Source organism: Protopterus annectens, chromosome 8.part1, assembly GCF_019279795.1.
Source record: "Protopterus annectens isolate FY-2018-M chromosome 8.part1, PAN1.0, whole genome shotgun sequence".
Lineage (NCBI taxonomy): Eukaryota > Metazoa > Chordata > Ceratodontiformes > Protopteridae > Protopterus > Protopterus annectens.
This window is the reverse complement of record NC_056742.1, coordinates 16,549,268-16,569,813: the sequence shown is the minus strand read 5'-3', so window position 1 is coordinate 16,569,813 and position 20,546 is coordinate 16,549,268. Positions and strand designations below refer to the sequence as shown.

At 39.4% G+C, this 20,546-nt stretch overlaps 1 protein-coding gene across 1 annotated transcript in view; it reads left to right on the top strand.

Annotated features, from left to right (window-relative positions):
* Positions 1 to 20,546, top strand: part of LOC122810180 (thyrotropin-releasing hormone receptor-like) — a 560,620-nt gene that overhangs the window by 280,971 nt on the left and 259,103 nt on the right. The window lies entirely within an intron of this gene.

Genomic DNA, 20,546 nt, shown 5'->3' with positions numbered 1-20,546 from the left:
GCAAGGTGAGAAACAGAAGGTGAGGGAGCTAGCAAGTGGTAATGATAAACTGCCAGTGGTAAGTTGTTTGGAAACAACAGGGGTGCCAATCTATCACCAGAATTTATATTCTATCTTAGTAGATGATAAACAGGTTATTGCTAGGAGAGACACAGCTTTTGATGCAACCGTTGTGAGGCCTGCAGTGGTTAGAGAAGAGCAGTACTTGCTTGGACAGTCCACTCCCATTAGAACTTTGGGATGGACCCCATTCCAAATACATTTGGTTAGGGTTCATCTTGACTGGGTGGGTGGAAGAGGAAGCAAGCAGTTAGGTGTGTTTGAGGATATTCCTGCAGATGTGATAGGGAATGACTTTGATGAAGTATTACCCTGTTTACATGCAGTGACATGCAGTCAAGCTTGGAGACAGGCATGTAGGTTGAGTAGCCTGGGGGAGACCCAGAAAGATCTCATACCTGAAGCTGGGACTGGTCTGGTGGCTGTTTCAGAAAAGGTATTATTCTTTAGCAGTGAGTCTGAAAGTGAGCCACAGCTGCTGGGAGGTACTGATGTTCCCCAGGGCACAGTGACTGCGAGGATAGAGGTGTTAGTATCCAAATTGACAGTGAGGTACAACTGTCGGAAGTTACTAGGCTTCCTGTGGAAGAGGAGCTTGTGTTTGAGAATATTCCTGCAGATGTCCTAATAGGGAATGACTGGAGAAAGGCACGTAGGTCCGGTAGCCTGGGGGAGACCCAGACTGATCTTATACCTGAACTTAGGACTGGTATGGTTGCTGTTTTACAGAAGGAGCTATTCTGTAGCAGTAAGTCTGAAAGTGAGCCACAGCTACTGGGAGGTACTGATGTGCCCTTGGATATGGTGACTACAAGGATGGAGGTGAGGATATTACTCAAAGTGACAGTGAGGTACATCTGTCGAAAGTTACTACGCTTCCTGTGGAAGGTGAGCTTGAGAGGGTCACAAATGTAGACCTGAGACAGGCACAACAGACCCTATATTACAAAGCTTGAGGGAGATGGCTAAGGAAGTACCTGAGGCTCAGTGAAGAGGGGGGATCTGTATACTGGAAAAAAAGCTTTGTTTTATAAAGGGTGGACTCCTGGAGGTGGGCTAGAAAGCAAAGTAGTAAGGTAGTTGGTAGACCCTACCATCTGCCACTTCTAGCTATAGTCCCAAATATTCCTTGTGCAGGTAATAGTGGGGTAGGGAAGGAAGGCTTGTTGTATAGAAAGTGGGCTCCTAAAGGAGGGCTGGAAGGTGAGGTAGTGTAGCAATTGGTTGAGCCTAGAGCCTACCATCTGCCACTTTTAGTTGTAGACCTAATATGCCTTGTGCAGGTGATATTGAGGCAGAGAAGGAAGGCTTGCTGTACAGAAAGTGGACTTCTAAGGGAGGGCTGGAAGGTGAGGTAGTATGGAAATTGGTAGAGCCTAGAGCCTACTGTCTGCCACTTCTAGCTATGGTACCTAATATTCCTTTTGCAGGTGATGTTGATGTAGAGAAGGTGGCAAATGTTTTGCTAGAAATTTTCGGCAAGTTGGATCTTCCAAGGTGCCAACTTCATGTCAGACCTGCTGACTTGTTTGTGGAAGTGTTGAGGCGTGAAACATATAAAGAACACTCCTACTACCCCCAGACTAATGGTCTTGTGGAGAGGCTAAACTCTACATTAAAGATTATGCTATGGGCATTTTCAGACCAGATTAAAATGGCAAGATTAACCATTAAACTCAGTAAATGTCAGGTGGGTATGGCAGAGGTCACTTACTTAGGACAATAGGGAGTGGTAAGATTAGGCCAGCTCCTGTTACTAAAAAGCAAGTGAGAGCATTTCTCAGGACAGCAGCATACTGTGGAAAATGTATGTCCAGTTGTAGTGCAATGGGTGCACCCCATACTGACCCAGCTAAGAAAAATAAACTGGATGAGGTAGTGTAGACCACAGATTGCAAACAGGCATTTCAAAAACTTAAGGAGATTTTGGAAGGACCCCCTGTGTTGTCCAGCCCAGATTATAGTGAAGCGTTTGTTGTACAAGTAGATGCTTCAGATTGTGGGGTGGGGACTGTGCTCAGCCAAGTTTCCTCAGAAGGAGAAACATGTTGCAGTGGGTTTAATAATGCCAATGCTAATGGATTGCCCATGAGAGGAGTGGGGTGATACACGCAGACAGACCCATCTTTCTCAAGTGTCATCACTTGAAAACCGTACATGAGTTGGGGGGGGGGGATGTGAAGAAATTAGACACTGTCATCTGTGCTAGCATGCCTGGCTGAAGTTTTATATATGATTTCAGATTACACTGTGTATTGTATGCCAGCATGACTAGCTATACATGTTGATTTTATGATCTGTTTGAACAGAATGTTTTAAAGATTTGAACAGTGTCCTTTTACATTTCTAACTGCTCATGTTTGTGAAGAGAGATTCTAAAGGCAAACTGCCTCAGAGTCATCTGATGAACAGATGATGTCATTGGAATGATGACAGTTGCTATGTGTTACTGTCAGAAGCTGAAAGACAGGAAGGAATGTTTAGAATACAGATGGTTGAATTTAAAAATATGAAATGAAAATTAGAACTTGATCAGTTGACAGTTAGGCTAGTCTATAAAAGAGCCTGCTGAAGTCAGTTGTCAGTTGATCATAGATGTGCTGTACAGTGGATACCCAGGAAAGGGCTCACCAAGAACTGCAAGCCTGCCTTTGCTCTGTTGTAGTAATTTAGTTTAGATGAGATACAGTTTTCCTTGGTTAGTTAGGAAAATATAACTAATCAGCTAGATCAGTTAGAGTTTTTTTCTGAATGTTGGATATCTATCCTACAGTATTGATTTCATTTTTCTGGTGATTGAGTTCAATTTGTTTATTGGGAGTTACTGTTTATTTTTCATCATTTTGCTCAATATTAAATATGTTTTATTAACTTACATTGCGGCTGGACAATCTGTTTTTCTTTAGTGATTTGAGAGCACTTTATACTTGCCTTGATAACTTCCCTGGCCACTCTGAAAGTCTGGCTGCTTAGGTCATCTGCTAGTATTTGTTTTAATATTTAATTCTTATAATTGGTCACCCCTTTTACAAGGACATGAAGACACTCTGATTGGTAGCAGCATTGCCGTATTATTTTGCGGAAGGGACACAGCTGGAAATCTGTGTCAGGCTTTTGTTTGGATATGTCAGATCTAATTTATTTAAGTGTGAGTGTATCAGAGGTGTTAAACTGGGACATATTGCTCTGAAGTGTGTAATAAGGAGTTACATTAGGGGTGGGCAGAAGGATACAGTCCAGACCCAGGCTATAGAGTGTGTTCTCGTTGTGCTCGTAAGGGAAAACTGTGAAATATTATTCCTGTTTAAGTGACAGTCTCATATTGAAGTCAATAGTGAGAATTGGAGCTCCTTAGTTACTGACCCAGGATAGTAAGGGACATTACATTATTTGGTTGCAGTTCAGTGGGTTATTGTCCAAATGTCACATTAATTGGTGGGGTATTAACTGAACATCACAGTTACACTTTAATACAACTGTAGTTACATTTTAAATATAAGCTTTAGTTTTTAGTTTTTAATGACGTCACTTTAAAAGTATGAATTATTTCCTTGATGAATGGTGCATTTTTATTGGTTTTAGGCTTCTATATAATGACTTTGCGTTTAAGTGGTTTAATATCTCTGATGAAGTTTTTAGACAAGGATGAAAGTGCTTAGATCAATTTAAACTTTATATTAGTGGACCTGGTTCTAGTTCCTTTGTGTATTTTTACATTCAGCAAACTGTTTTTTTTTTTTACTGTGAATGTTTTTTGGCTACTTTTTACCATCTTATGGCTGTCTTGGTTTGCTGGTGGAGTTTGGTGGTAGTTGTGTTGCTGTTCTGAATTCCATTTTACCCTGCAACTTCTTTGGGTTTATATTCCTATAAACCCAAGAGCACTGAATAAAACAGCTGTGAGGTGATGATAGTATTCATTCTAGATTGTTTCCATAATTCATTGGCTTTCAAACCAAAAGTAATTCATTAAGTTATAAACACAAAATATGACTCTATTTACCTTGTATATTTCTGTTAATCTAGGTGGTGCTAAAAAGGTTTGTGTGATGAAAAAACATTATAATTTTTTTAGTTAATTAAATAAGTATAAACATGTGATCTCATTATCTGGTGAATTGAAGAAGACCTATATCTGTTCAATGCATTTTCTTGTGAATTCATTTTAGCACCAGCTTGTGGCTAACATACTTTCTGTCTCATCAGCAGACTCTTCAGAAGATATAGTCATGAAACAGTTAATATGACCATAGAGTAGATTACTAACATTCAGGCCCAGGTGATTGCTCAGGTACAACACACCAAAGGTTTTAAAAAGCCTGGATGTCATATTTGCTATAATTGCAACTGAAAGCCCTCCAGATGTAGCATCTCTAGTAAGTGTCCCTGGACTAGCTGATAGTTTTTTTAACAAAGTTCTATGTGGAAGGTGTAGCCCCGCTCCGTTCACTTTGCTCACTTCGCTCCTCTCCCACCTCCCATATCATTACCTTTATACCTATCCATACAACCACACCCCCTCACTTCCTCCCAAAACCCCCACCCCTCTATTTCCTGTTCTCATACTACCTCCCTTCTTTGCTCCTCCCCACACTTACCTACTATCCTCTATCAAAGACTATTATACCTTACTCCCACCCCTTCCTCTCATCCTCTGTTGTACATCCCATAAAGTGACACGTCTCTTACAACTCAAACAATACTCTTACCTTCCCTCCTCCTTATACTGTATCACCTCACCTCCTATCACTCACAATTACCTACTCACTATTTCCATCCCTCACACACCACTCTTAACTCAAGTACTACACCACAACCCTATCTACTAATTTGTCCATCCATCCTTCCCTCCATCACTCCCATTCCTAAAATAAAAATATCTCCACCTCCCCTTTAAAATAAAAAAACAAAGTCTACTTACTCAAATTAAAACCCCATTACAAACCTCTACTTCTGTCTGGTGACATTCATCCTAACCCAGGCCCTACAGACACTACCCTGAACAATAACTCCACTGTATCTAAACCTTCCAACCCACAAAAACAAGTACAATTCTGCTCTATGAACGTCAGGAGCCTTGTAAATAAAGTTCAAGAACTCCATGCTTGGATAGCTAACTATACTGCTGACATAGTTACCCTAACTGAAACATGGTTAAAACCACACCATCTGGACAGTGAAATCATCACTCCTGGCTATAATATCCTTAGATTAGATCAACCTAAAAGAAAAGGAGGAGGAGGAGTCTCCATACTCTACTCCAACTGTCTTTCCCAAATCAGTCCCACACTAGGCTTACCCTCCTTCTCACCAGCTGAACTCCTACTGACCAATTTCAGACTTAACAGTTTCAACACCATAACTGTTGCAGCAATCTATATTCCCCCTGGTGATAATATTAACATACCTGAGAACATCCTATCTCACCTCTCACATACCATCCACAATTAAATAATTATACTGGGAGATGTAAATATTGATTGGCTTACACTACAAGCTCCCAACACTGCTTCCTCTAAAAACCTACATGGGTTTGAGCAGCTAATCACAACCCCAACCTACATTAATAAATCCCACCTACCTAGCTCTCTTCTTGACTGGATATCGGTCTCCCAGCCTCAGAACTATCCTAACTACCAAACCCTTCCAAATGCCCTCAGCGACCACTGCCCTATAACAGTTACCAGACATACTCCCCACCTTACCAAACCTAACAAATTTATTACCACCCGCTCACTTTCTCATTTCTGTCCTAACTCCTTTATTCACCAACTCTCCAAAATTAACTGGTCTTACCTCACCACTCTTCCTTTAGATGAAGCTGTCCACTCCAACACTACATTCCTAAACATTCTTAACTCCCTTGCTCCTCTTCGCACAATTAGAATCAAATCTAATACTGCTCCCTAGTTCACTAAATCTACTAGAACCCACATGAAAGACCGGGATAGCATTTGGAAAATGTGGACTAAAATTAGGACCCCTTCTCTTCTTCAGAAATATAAAGAACTCAGAAATAAAATAAAAAAAACATTAATTATGACAAAATAAACATCTATGCCAATCCTCCCTCTATTCTTAAATCAGACCCAAAGAAATTTTGGAGTTCTATTAATCCGACTCTTCATCCAGGAAACCCTTCCTCTCCTAACCCATGTCCCAAGCAATACCTGAAGACATAGCCAACAAATTTAACAATCATTTTATAAATTCAATAACCTCCATAATAAACCCCCCAGAAACAACACTAGCACCCCCACAAACTCTATACCTCTTCCAAACCCTCCTAACTCCTTCTCTCTAAAAGCAGTATCAACTATGTAAAGTCATTAGTCTCTAAACTTAAACCTTGCTCCCTATCTGTTGACAAGCTACCCTCTTACTTCCTGCAGATTGCCTCTGAACCTCTTGCCTATCCTGTATCCATCTTAGTCAACCGATCCATTTCTGAATCCTATGTCCACACTGTATGGAAGAATTTCTTTACTCTACCCATTCACAAAGGGGGTGACTCCTCAGACATATCCAACTTCAGACTGATTGCCATACTCTCTCCACTCTCAAAAATCCTAGAGAAATGCATTGACAAGCAGGTAATGCATTACCTTCACCTGGAAAACCTTCTCACACCCACACAGCATGGTTTCCGTCCCAAGCATAGTACAACTACTGCACTCATATCATTCATCAACATAGTCTCCCTAGCTCGTGATAAAATAAACTTTTCTCATGCCTATTCCCTGACCTTTCTAAAGCCTTTGACACTGTCTCTCACCCACTCATCTTAGATAAACTCACTAACTTACATTTCTCTCCCCCTACTATCTCCTGGTTCTCCAGCTATCTCCCAACCTGCCAGCAATCAGTTAAATGGCTCTCTGCACTATCCTCCCCTCTCACTGTACAAATGGGAGTCCCCCAAGGGTCCATTCTTGGACCACTACGCTTAAAAATTTCACCAACTTGCTCTACTCCTCTTGTCCCCAGTCATCTCTTGTGCAATGTGTTGATGACTCAACTGTTATAACCATTGCTGACAACCCATCTGAACTCCACACAACTTCCCAGGCATCCTTCCACACCATTGAGACTTGGCTTTGTGATAACAAACTAATACTTAATCCAAAAAAAACTAAGCTCCTACTCTTCCTCCCTAAAAACATCACCACACTCAAAAGTACATTTACCATCTTATCCTGCAACAACACTCTCATCTCAGCTGAATCTAGTACTAAATTGCTAGGTGTTACAATAGATGATCAGCTTAAGTTTGATCTCCATATTACTAACCCGGTCAAAAGAACTCATCAGAAACTTGGACACCTTTTCCGTAGCAAGAAATACTTAACTAACACTGCTCGAATAACTCTCTCCCAGGCTTTATTACTCCCAACACTCCTGTACAGCTGCCACATATTCACAAACCTAAATTCTACACTTATTTCCAAGCTTGAAACTACCTATAATAAGATCACCAGATTTGCAGCTAACCAAACCTACAAGTCACACCACTACTTAACACTACAGCAACTAGACTGGCTAGAATTCCCTCAGCTGCTCCAACTATACCAACTACAATTCATCCACTCTATCCTCTATCTACCCTCCTTCTGCCCCAGCCTCTCCACTATCATATCCAAATATTCCCCTGCTAGGATGCTACGCAGCTCAAATCAAGAATTATTAGACATCTACAAACCCAAAACCAAAATAGGCTGCCTTCTCTATAACTATAACCCAGCTATATCCTGGAACCAACTCCCCTTGGAAAGAAGATCCGTCCAGCATAGCAAAAGTTTCAAATTAGCCACAAGGAAATACCTAAAAACAAAGTGGTCTTGCCACTGTAGCCAACCACCCTGAAACCACCATCCTTTCACCTATTTCACCACCTCACGCTTAATGTATCTCTAACACTATTCCCCTTCCTCTTCTACCTCTTCCCTTCCTCTATCTCCAACCACTCTTAATTCTTACAGTCTCAAAACAACCTACCTGTCTAGTCTGTCTCCTATACTCTACCTCCCCTACATCTCCTACTAGCCATTCTTACTTTCCTTTCTTGTTTCCAAACTCCTATACAACTAGATCCTACCCATTTTAAATAAGCATCTGCCTAACTATTAACTCATTTTGCTCTAAGCAGCTTAAATAATATTGTAACTAGTCACATTTTCTTCTGCTAATTGTTTAAAACCTTGTTTGTAACAACTCACATACTTGTCTGCCAGTTGTTAATATTCTGTATAATTGAATTGCCTAAGGAGCTTTTTTTCTCTCCAGGTCTCTGCCTGTAAGATCCTATAGCTGATTGTTGCTACTATGTTACTAAAATTTAATAAATTGTGTTCTAGTCCAGAGGAGCTTTCCTCCCCAGGTCTCTGCTGAAAATGAGCCAAAAGCTCAGCCAGACTAACCCGGTTAACAAATGTAAAACAAATAAATAAATAAAAAATAAAGTGCTGTGACAAGTATACTTGTAAATTTTCTTGTGGTAGAATGTGGTGTTTTTTTCTGAAAATTCTCTGACTTTTAAAGAAGTCTAATAATTTAACAATTGTGTTCATGTCCTGGAATTAATCCTGCCAGGAACCCTGCCCAAGTATCTCTGTCATTCCCCACATAAACACTGAAGTCTCCTAGTAAGACTATGGAATAAGCACAAATAACTGCTAGTATTTTTATCATTGCAGGGAAGCAACCATGTTATTCATTGGAAATAAATCAGAAGACCCTCTGCCTGAGGTCTGTGAGCACCTACTTTCCAAGCAAGGGTATCTTGAGAGGTAAACCTTCAGAAAAAAGGGAGACCACCTTGAATGAAAGGTCTGTTTCCAGGACTTATGTAATATATATAAAGATGAGTCATCTGTACTTTCCCACTTTTCACATTACCTCAGATGCCTTCCCTGTCAAAGAAGTGATATTCTGTGTTCCTAAAGCCAGTTTCCTTTGTGTGTATGCATGTGCACGTGTCTGTGTCTAATGTCCCATAAACTTTGCCTATAATATCAGACGCCCAGACAGTGCAACACCCTATCCCAGTTTTTCATCTTACAGATAAGTCCATAATATGGCTGCACTTTGTCATTTTAGACTAAGCCAGGGTGGGTAACATGGGTAATCCAGCCAATGGGCACTCACTGGCAGAAGACAATCTCAGGCATCGTAATAGCAGTAGGTCACAATAACCATAGTGTGGGCAGTACTTTCAGTTTTATTTTAGAACATGAAGATCCCCCCTTTGGTGGACCACTCATTGCCTGGTCCTTCACTCTGGACTTGTTTGTCAGGGTAGAAGTACCTGGAGAATAAAGCTTCAGGAGACACAGGTCTGATGCTTAATGAAGCATATGAAGGTCCTGATCACTGACATGGTAGCAGTCTCAGGAATGATACAAATTTACCACAAAAAAGGCAATGGTCCTGTTAAAAGCAGTACCTGAAAAACTTGTCAGGTTATAGACCATCACCATAGCTACAATCATAATAATAATAATCAAGACTACTTTAGGAATACGGTTGCAGGCTTGGATGTGGTCTCAAGGGAAATGATGAAAGCACTGAGCAAGGTTGGAATGGCATGGCTAATTCAGCACCTCAATTTATTTAATTGTATTTGTTAAGTAGGGTGTAATACTGATCCAGATGGACCTTTAGTGTTCCATAGCTGTATATGTTCAATACAATATGTGTAAATATCAAACTATATTTTAATACACAGCTGAATGTGATCCATGAAAATGCAAATAAATTGAACTAACAAAAGAAAATACAAAAAAACTGAAACTGTTTGACTACTAAAATATGTTTAGTTGTTCTTGAATTCATTTTGCAGTGAAGGAATAATCTAGCAGCCTGAATTGATGGCTCCTTACTTTAAGAAAGGTACAAGAAAGGGGTGCTCAGATATTTTGCCTGAAGTCCTCATACTACAAGGAAATGTTTATACCAAAGGATGGCAATACAAATCCTGCTAATAGCTGAACCTCTGTTTCTGTAGGAACAGTGCAGATTCTATCCAGGCAATGGAACCTTGGACCAAGTTGCTTGCTTTGCATCATTATGTGCTTTGTTGTCAGAGTTTGTGCATCCAGGTTACTTTGCTTTTCAGATTTAAAGACAACTTATGAATGCATGCCCTGGCATTTACTGTGGGAGATCCTGTGATAATGAAGGGTACAATGACCACAAGATATTGCCATTCTGTAACTTTACAAATACAGTTGCAGTAGTGTCTGTATTCTTTGCATTAAGTTAGATTCATTCAAGTTGGGCACTGTTTCTTTCAAGTGTGTATCTTGTAAACTATCATTCATATTTACGATTTTCATAGATAAAATATCATGATGCAGCCTAGGAGGGGGCAGTATCCAATTTGAGGATCTAGGTGTGGCATAGCTGCTGTTTAGAGATAATTTAATTTTTTCCTCTTCTTGCCTTGATGTTTTGGTACTTTCATTGGCTTTTGCCTCCATTATGAATTTTACATGGTTTCCCTTTGGGTGATGGATTCTGCAGGACTCTATCTTGATCCTTTTGTTACTCATGGTGTATAGGCTTTCATCGGGGGGCATCCCCAGTGAAGGACAGGTTTTTAATATAACTTATTTTGAGTTCATGACATCCAGCTATAATGTTTCTTCTTTCAGAGGCATATGTCTGATTTGACTACATACAATGACTGCAGAAAAAAAGATCCTGGTACGAATGAATCTTAGTTATTTAAAGGTTAGTTTTGCCAAAACAAAAACAATGATTGCGCATATTTCTGTGTGACCTTCTTGCGCATCATACTTGTCAAATTGGCCAGTGATTAAATCCACATAAAGAGATCTGTTACTGCTCTTTTTTGTATCACAGTACTGCCACTGATGTCAGTGTTCTAATTATGTCACAGTACTGTCACTGATGTCAGTGTTCTAATTATGTCACAGTACTACCACTGATGTCAGTGTTCTAATTATGTCGCAGTACTGCCACTGATGTCAGTTTTCTAATTATGTCGCAGCACAGTCAGTGATGTTAGTGTGCTTATCATGTTGTACAGTACTATCAGTGCTCTCATCAAGTCCACAAAATGTAATAGATTTTGACACAGCTCATAATAAATAGCGGCTAGTAGCTCATTTGTATGCTAAGCAACAGTATTTGCAGACAAACTGACAATGGCAAATACGCCTTTCTTTTGTCACCTGAATGATGCAATCTTTTACAACCCCCCACCCAATAAAGTCTTGTCAGCTTCAGCTGTCGCTTCATATAACACATTACTTGCTAACAAATGTGTAGGTAGGTTAGAGGAAAAGGGGGCAACCACTCCAGGTGCAAGATGTGAGGGGGGCTTGAATGGGAGAAGTCAATCTAGTGCAATACCTGCATTCATCTCTGTAACAGCATTTCTGAATTCCTGTTCAGAAATGCACTTCAGCACATTGTGTGTGGCATAATAATTTGTAGAAAGCTTCTTGCTGCAAATGTAGCAATTAATTTATTTTTTAGTTAGGACTTTTTTGTTTTATAACTTAGAGCTGATTGCACCAGATCTAGGAACAGCATCGGGCACTATATGAAACAGCTATGGCTCTGCTTCTCCATACTGGGACATGCAGTTCATTTTTACTTTTCAGGAAGGTCTATACTCCAGATCATTTTAAAACTGATTTTGAAAAAGACATAATACAATGCAAGAGAAAATAGAGATTAACACTAGAGCTTGTTAACAGTACACAGAGTCAGTTTTGGGAGCAGAACAATAGCTAAATGACAGTGAAAAATAGCTAAGAAAAGAGGGATAAAACTAAAAAAAATGAATACTCCCCTTTAGTACAGAAAGATTCAAGAAATCCAGGTACTCTGTCTACAACATGCATAACGCATATCCTTTTATTTGTACATCAAAACAACAAATTTTAAAAAGCAGTTTATATTCAAGTATCCCTAAAATAATGGGTTTCTACAGTGTAACTTTATTTCCAAATAAAATGCAAAAATACCCAATGTTTTCTCTCACAAAAATCCAAATTCTAAAATGATATAAGTCATACACCTGTTTAGCCTAAGGCTTCCATCGCTAAACAAATGATACCCTTCCTTTCACAAATGCCATAAATTTGCATTTCATTTCAGTTTGTCAGTTCAACAAGTAAATCATGCATCCATTGCTACTGCATTGTTTGTGTGACACCAGGCAGCAAAACTGACCTCCAGACTAAGTGTATTGTGTGCAATATATGAAGTATAGAGTCTTCTATTTATCTTTTCAGCCGTACCATATATATGCATAACACAACATAGTGAGGCAAGCAGTTCTACCTGATACTCCCGCTCTCAATTCTCATTACTGTGATTACAGATTTTGAATTGCACAGAGGACAGCAAAAATCATTTTTAATTTTTAAAGGATATTATTGACAGACATGTTCTAACAAGAGCCGCAATACTGTGAGAAGCAAACATAGGTATGCATATAAACCTTTCAAGAATCGACAGTTAATTTATATAAAAATGATGTGAAATATTTTTAGCATGAATGAAATGGCTTCTTTTGAAAAGTTCTCAATGCATTGTGGCACAAATATGCATATGTACACAAAAGCCTTAGGCACTCCTGCATCCAAATACCTGTATATAAATGTACACAAAACTCCTGTCCAGTTTGTTCTTATTTTGCTAATTTAATGACACTCCTCTTCCCAGAACAATCAATTTCTATAAATTTAGTAATGGCAGAAAAAGTCACATCAATCTTAAAATGAGGTCATATTTATTATAACTTTATTTTAAGCTGGATAGTAATTTGTTTGTCATCACTGCAATGAAATACAAATTTTTTGTCCCCCCCACCTGCCAACCATGCAGACAAATTTTGCATCTTTCGATCTAGTGCTTCTGGTGCTGTTTGTTTTGCAGATGTGCAAGACATAGGATGAATTATATGCTAGGCATAGACTGTCTCTTAGTAACCTGTAGGAGACTGAGTACAGAGATAGAGCCTTAATGCAATCTGTGTAGGACAGGTTATTCATACTGTGGATTTTCCTGGTGAGAAACCTTTGAGGGCATTCCAACTGTAAAAGTGCCTGGCTACATACATGCCAAAGGGGAGCATTGTACTCAATGATGGGTCTGATAAGGCTGAGTAGAGTGGTAGAATAACTTCCTTGGACCTGCATGCCATAACTTTGATTATGAGCTGGTCAGCACAGAATGGTTTTCTTACTGTCTTGGCTACATGTTGGCCAAAGCAGGGGTGTAGCCAGGATTTTCCGATTTGTACTCACAGCTCCCAGACTACTGCCCCCCAAAAAGCCGCACCCACATCAGCACATTGCTGTCTGTCCACTCCCTTAAACTAAGTCACACCCCTTTCACAATGCTGCTCTCTAAATGGAACACTGACAAACATACTACAGAATGGTAATTACTTGCATGATGAAAGAGCATGAACATTTCATTCTTAAAGTATATCTTCATGGGTTGAAAAACAAAATACCTTTCCATTTAAATTTTTGCAGACTTCATCCCAGTTGAGGTGCACCCCAATGTCCGAGTGGAAAACCTTAAAAATAGATCTAAATAAAGATCTATTTTTCTGGTGGAAGAAAAGCTCTTTGAACTGATGTGTCTAGTTGACATCCCAGGAATACAATCCTGTGTGAGGGAGTGAAAAAAAGACTTTTGAATGTTCTGTTGGAATTCCAGCTTGTATAAAAGACCTCTCATCCAAGAAAAAGATTCCTTACACCATAAAACGATAAACAAGTCATCTAAATATGGAACAATGTAAATACCCTGTAGCCTGCATTGAACTATAATTAGAGCTAGACATGTTGTGAACACTCTTTTGCAGGGGATAGTTCAAAGGGTGAGGCAGAGAACTGATAATGTGATCTAGACACACAAAACCTCAAGAACCATCTGAAGGCTGGATGAATAGGGATGAGATGAAGAACATGTGGAAACAAAAGAGAATATGGGAGAAGAGGAAAGACCCCCTGGAAAGGATGAATTTCCTCCTACTGCCATCTGTGTGACTTTTAACAATTTTCAGAACCCATTTGTCTGAAAGAATCTGTTGCCAAAGAGAAAAACAGAGATTCAGACTTTCTGGAAGAAAAAATGGCCCTGGGTGAGAGGAGGTCACAAGGTCTCTTGAACCAAACCCGCCGGACTGTCCTTGGCTTTGGGAGATTCAAGACTTTTATTTGGATCCCCCTTGCCATTTCTTCTTAAATGTCATTCAGGTTATCTTCAGATGCAGATGGGTGGCTCAGCTGTGGTCATTTGTTGTACCTCAGACCACTCATATTTTACCCCAGATCCCTCTGGTGTAGCACCTGCAGCCACTATTGACCAGGGGTTAGCCACATCCTCTGCAGCTGTTGGAGCTCCCTCAGTGGGCAACAAGAGAATGTTGTCAAGATTATTTAATCAGTTGTTGCCAAAAATGGATGAGAAGATAGAACATCCCTTGTACAATTTGGAAAAGGAGGTCTGAAAAATCTTAAGAGTCCCTGGATCAGCTTGCTCTTTTCATCACACCTTTTCATCATCTCTGTAGCAGACAAGCCAAAGACTAAATTTTTATCGAATGGAGAATTTAAAATCTCAATTTTATCATCATTAGGGAGGTTCTGAGAATGCATCCATGTAAACCTCCTTAAAACAGTACCAGTGGTACTCAGCTCTGGAAGAAATATCAACAGAGTCATACACACACTGCAAACAATCAGTAGTGACCTATGCACAGAAGAAACTTAAGTTATCTAAAGCAGATTTATCCTCACAAGAAGAAACTGCAGATAAAGCATTCCTCATACGTTCACAATTTGTCAAAACAAACTTTTAACAAATGCTCCTAGCAATTAAACATTTTGAAAATCAAAGTTACTGAAGTATACACTTTTTCCCCATACCTATCAATAATTGTCCCATCCTTATTAGAAAGAGTAGGATTGGAATTAACTAAATGCTTAGCATCAGTGGAATCAACTAAAGCTATAGCTGCTTGGCTTGTCCAGGTTTGGAAATAGTGTATAAAATTTAAATGACTGAGGAACTTTATACATCCTATTTGCTTTTTAGGGGTAGCTGGCTGACTATCAAGAAAATTGCAGGAAGTAACACACATAGCCCCAAAAGCAGACAGAACAGGAGGAATGGTGTAAGTTCTAGAAAGTCCTTCTGTAACAACTCATAGTATTTTATGAGGGATTGAGAAACCACAATGTTCTCCCACTGAAAACACTGGAACAATCTAGCAATAATGTCAGAGACAGGGAAACCCCCACAGGACAAATTAGACACTGAATTCTCCTCTGAGTTTGAATTAGAAATCTGAGGAAAAAGCACTGTATCTCTCCCTGCATCTTCTTGCTCAGATTCAAAATCTTGAATTTCTTAAGGAAAAGAGGAATCCCCCCTTATTTTACCAAAAACTACTTTACAAGAAGGAGCAACTGCCCAAGTTAAACTCCGAGCCATATGTGGCAAACTACTCCTATCCAAAGAAATTTGAGGAGGGTTACATATATGTTTGGTTTTCTTTTTTTTTTTCTTTTTTTTTTGGACAGGGCAAAATGGGGCCAGCCATGTTACTAATGGCAGCAGCTGCTTCTCTAGGAATGGGCATAGGATTCTGATACAACAGGAAAGCCTTCCCTGTTCTGTCTCCCAGGACCAACAACAATGGCTCTCCCTTGGTCACTGAGAGGACTCCAGCAGCTGCAGAGGATGTGGCAAACCTCTGGTCCTTATTGGCTGTAAATGCTACACCAGAGGGATCTGGGGTAAAAGATGAGTGATCTGAGGTACAACAAATGGCCACAGCAGTGTCACCCACCTGTGGCTGAGACAAATTGCTAGCCTGCTGTGGTTACAATGGCTGTTTGCATAACTTTTTCTTTTTTGTGGCTAGAAGGAGGAGGACTGATGGTGGGATTATTAGTCTTCCATGGTCAGATGGTGTCTCTTTCCCAGGGAAGATGAGGAGCAATTGCCAGTAAAGTCATGTGTTTTTTTTTACACTATATCAACCACACTAAGGAAAAATATACAAAATTCTTCACAATAAAATAAGTCTACAGTTAGTTTACACTATGACAGAAAAAAACGAGTGCTCCATTTAAAAGTGTTATAAGCTTGAGACAGTCTGTTAAATCACAACACTCCTAGCTTTCCTAAATGCTATAGTTTTAACAGAACAAGATCTCCTGTGTACGCTCAGATTTCTATATTAACAAATTAATATTTAACTTTGACTATATAATATGGATACACTGCAAATGTTCATGATCTTGTTTTCAGTACTGTAATATGTTATCTCTATAAATACAGTGTCATATATGAAACAGATTGAACTGTAAAGAAATAAAAAAAACTCTGAAAAAGGATTTGCTCAATAGACTACCTCATTAGCTAAACAACTAAATAAAAGTATGCAAGATCTGCAGTACAGCAGATTACAAACATAAGCAACAATGAACTGGCATAAACTTGAAAAACAACTATGAATAGTATAAAATCTATATATATTCCAAATTTGTTTTAACAAGTTTTATGCTACTAAAGGCAGGATCCCTATATAAAAGTTGGTAAACAAATTTGGGAAGCAACAGATGTCAATTAAAAATGCTCAGAAATTACCAGTTAAAAACGCAAAAAAATTTCCCAGACTGCCAAAACGTGCTACATTTCTTTGAAAACATTCAGCATATAATCAGAATCTACAGCGATGCCTGCATTATCCTACTGTGGAATACCAGCCCATTTGCTTAATTGTGCTTTCATAAAATTAATACAGTCTCTTCCTTCCGGTTTCTCTGGTACAGCAGAAAGTCTGAGCTTATTTCTGTGAGCTCTGTCCTCTAACTGTACCATTTTTTTAAATATCTCTTCTTGAGTGGTCTCATACTCAGCCACCTTTTCTTTATTTCCACCTATGATTTTTTTGCAGTTTGATCACCTTATCTGAATAGCTAGTTAAAGCTTCTTCTGTTTCTTTAAGCCTTTTTTTTATTTGAGTCGATATACTTCTTCAGTATTTCAGTTATTTTAAAAAGCTCTGAGTACATTTGATTTATTTTTTCCTCTAAATTACTGGAAGCCAGCTCTTTCAACAAAGCTGGTGAGTGGGCAGTTTTTTCTCCTGAAGAACTGCAGGATTCTTCCCAGTCAGTGTTTTCTCTTCACCTTTTCCAGTTGGTTTTCTTTCAGGTTCTCTACATTTTTTCTTTGCTGGCACCTGGCAGTGTACTTACTAGCCAATAACTGAATTTTACTCAGGCTGGCAGAATTACTAGCTCTTATTTCTCAGTTTATTTTCTCAAACTGGTAGAACTGAAATTAAGATGTTGATCAGTGGTAATCAATCTTGGAAGTGGCACATAACCTGTTTTAAGGCTGTAGTTGAAAAATGCCTCAGGTGGTACTGCTAGGTCGTGTTCTAAGCTATTTAGGAGGCAACTAGGGATATTTTCAGGGCCCACTGAAGCAATGCTTTTGGCCTTAGCAATTGCAACCATGACCAGCTCCCTGTTGATAGTTAGGGGGGGGGGGGTTGCTAGAAGGATTTCATAGGAGATGGAGGGAGTAGGGGGTGAAGTTAGAGCTACATTTGTCAGACAGTGGATTTGCTATGTCACCCTGGTCAGTGAAGGCTGCGCTACTTATGACCAGTTTTCTGCACAGTGCTAAGTGTGATCTTTAAGGTTCTTGACACATCTGAAGAGTGCCTTGTGATTGTCCTTAGCCTAGAGGACTAATCTGAATTCATAATTGGCCTTGTTGGACTTTAGTAGACCTTATAGTTTCTTGCTGAGTTGAATTGGAGAGCTCTTGTCTCAGTGAGAATTGCTCTTTCTGATTCTGGCCATGACTTTTTTTTCTTTTGTTAGATACCCTGTTAAGGTAAAGATTCCACTAGTGGGGTTTGTTTTTGCTGTTAGATTTGGGCTTACTTCTGTTAATTACAACAGCCTCTGTTCAGCTATTTACATGTTTGTACAGGGTTTTTTTGAATAATTCTACATAGGTTCCTGTACCCCATGACTTTTGCCAAAACTATTACTCAATAGGGTGCACTTTGATTTAGAATAGTTTCTAACTGTTAAGGGTTTAGATGGATTTTCTGGGTTGATTTTTATTTCAGTGGAAACAGCTTTGTGATCCAACTCTACCAATGAGAATGTGATACAGGGAAGGGTGAAGTGCTCTCTCATGTTGCTGAGTACTAGGTCCAGTGTGTTTGATTTCCTGGTTGGAGTGTACACTATCTGGTCCAAGGTGTTCATGTTGAAAAAGTCCATGAAATGTTGTGCCTCTGAGTTAGAGGCAGTATACATTTCCAAGTTTATAGAGGTAGTTAAAATATCCCAAGAATATTGTATTTGGTTGGATAGAGAGTGCCTCTAGAAGGTCTAGGTAATAGTTGTGAAGTTTGTGGGTCACAGATGGTGACCTGTAGCTGGCCAGGACATAGTAAGACACCTTGTGTATAAAGACGTGAATAGGGATAAACTCCAGAGCATCATCCTACTTAACCCAGCTGGAATTGTATTTGCTTCTAACATGGATCAAGACACCTCCACAGAGAGGAACATCTGTGCTGCTGTTGGTCTAAATTTCTGGAAGGCACTGCAGCCTTGCACTACAAGACTACTTTCTGTAGGTTTAAACTAAGTCTCAGTAATAGCACAGATGTCCACATCCTCCTGAGTTAGGAGAGCTTGTAGGGTGTAGAGTTTCTTGTTCAGGATCCTACCATGGAGCAGTAGTATCTTTAGGTTGCTTTGAATTTTGGTACTATGTTTGTTGCCTAAAAAGATTCTGAGGGGGTGGTTAAAGTTTTAACCAATATCCAAAAGCCCATGGGAGAACAGCTGCAACCATCCTTGGCAAAGCAACATGAGCTGTTAACCATATCCTCCCATGTTAATATTGGGTCCCCCTGGAATGACACCGGAAACTAAGGAAATTATTACATTCAATAATTTCCTGTTCATACTGTGGCATCTCTTCATATGGTCCAATGAGGAATGTCTTAGGTCATTTACACTCACAGAGACTATGACAGAATCATATTGGTACCTGTGGTGCATAATATTGTGGTTTCTAGCTCCAATAACTGAGTATTATCTTCTCCTTGTCCAGCCTAGTGAGAGGGGCATCTATGTATTGTGCAATAGAATTCTCTATGACAAGAGTACTAGGTAAAGTGTTTGCTTGTCTTATCAGCTTTGTTCTTGGGAGAATCATGGGGTGCAGGCTTGTGTGTGGTGTTAGCTTTTGCTTTTGGTGTAAGTTTTAGGGATTGCTGAGGACAGGTCTTGCATTGTGATAGCTTAGGAGGTCTTTGAGGTTTGGGAAGGTTTCTTTTAAGTGCCTCAGTGTAAGAAGGTCTATGTGTATAGTGGGCAGTAAGGAAGTAGTGTGAGTTCTTGACAACCTTGTTTATAAGTGAGATTTCTGCTTGCAAAGAAGTTATATATGTATGTCTCTCTCATACTGTGTTAGTCTATTTAAGGATTAAAAGGTTGTTTGAGTACATATAGGTATATTTTATGAATTATGCATTTGGTGCTGTACAAGGTACTGCATACATGTACCCAATTTATAGCAGACAAAAAAAAAGCTAATAACTCAGTCCTATGGCCGATAAATGGCTACATTTTGAACTCCCTGGAGTGCTTTCCAACTCATAGAGACCTGGTAAACACCTTCTGCCGCAACACTGATGATCCTGGAATTTATTAATGTATAAGCACACCAAAATAGCTCTCAAGTCAAAAGTGAAAAGGTATCAGAAACAAATAAAGTGACTAGTTACAACAAGTAATTCTCACTTTATGTCTTCCTGTGTGTTTCCATCTCAGACAGTCTAGGCTACCTTTCTATTCCTAGTAGAATTATAGTTCCAGTCTTCTTAAGGTAAAGACATACTTTAGTTAGCCAAAAGTGAAACGGTATCAGAAACAAACAAAACAACTAGATAAAGTAAGTAATTCTCACTTAAGCCTATCTGTGCATATCTCATGTCAGACAGATGAGGCTACCTTTCTACTGCCACTAGAACTGGAGTTGAAGTCTTCTTAATGGGAAAACACACTTTAGTTAACCAAAGTGAATAGGTACCAGAAACAAATCTAAGAGCTAGCTACAAATAATTACAAGGAGATTCATAGGCAGGCAAGCCAGCAACAAGGAGCACACACACTTTAAGACAATTTCAAAGTACACTAAAAGTCTAAGGAGAGAGTCTTCCCAGTTTCATCTGTCTGTACCCAGTGAGATGATCAGAGAAGATAAGAGTGGAAGGAGCTTCAAGGGGCAGGTATACAGCAGATGAGACTTGGAGAAGCTTCCAAGGCCAGATGACATACTGGAGAGGCAAGCATCTCAAACATCTCTAAGTTTAAAAGTACAACAGGAAAAGGGTAGATGGATGGGTGAGGAAAGATTCAGAAAAGAGATAATAAAAATGCAAT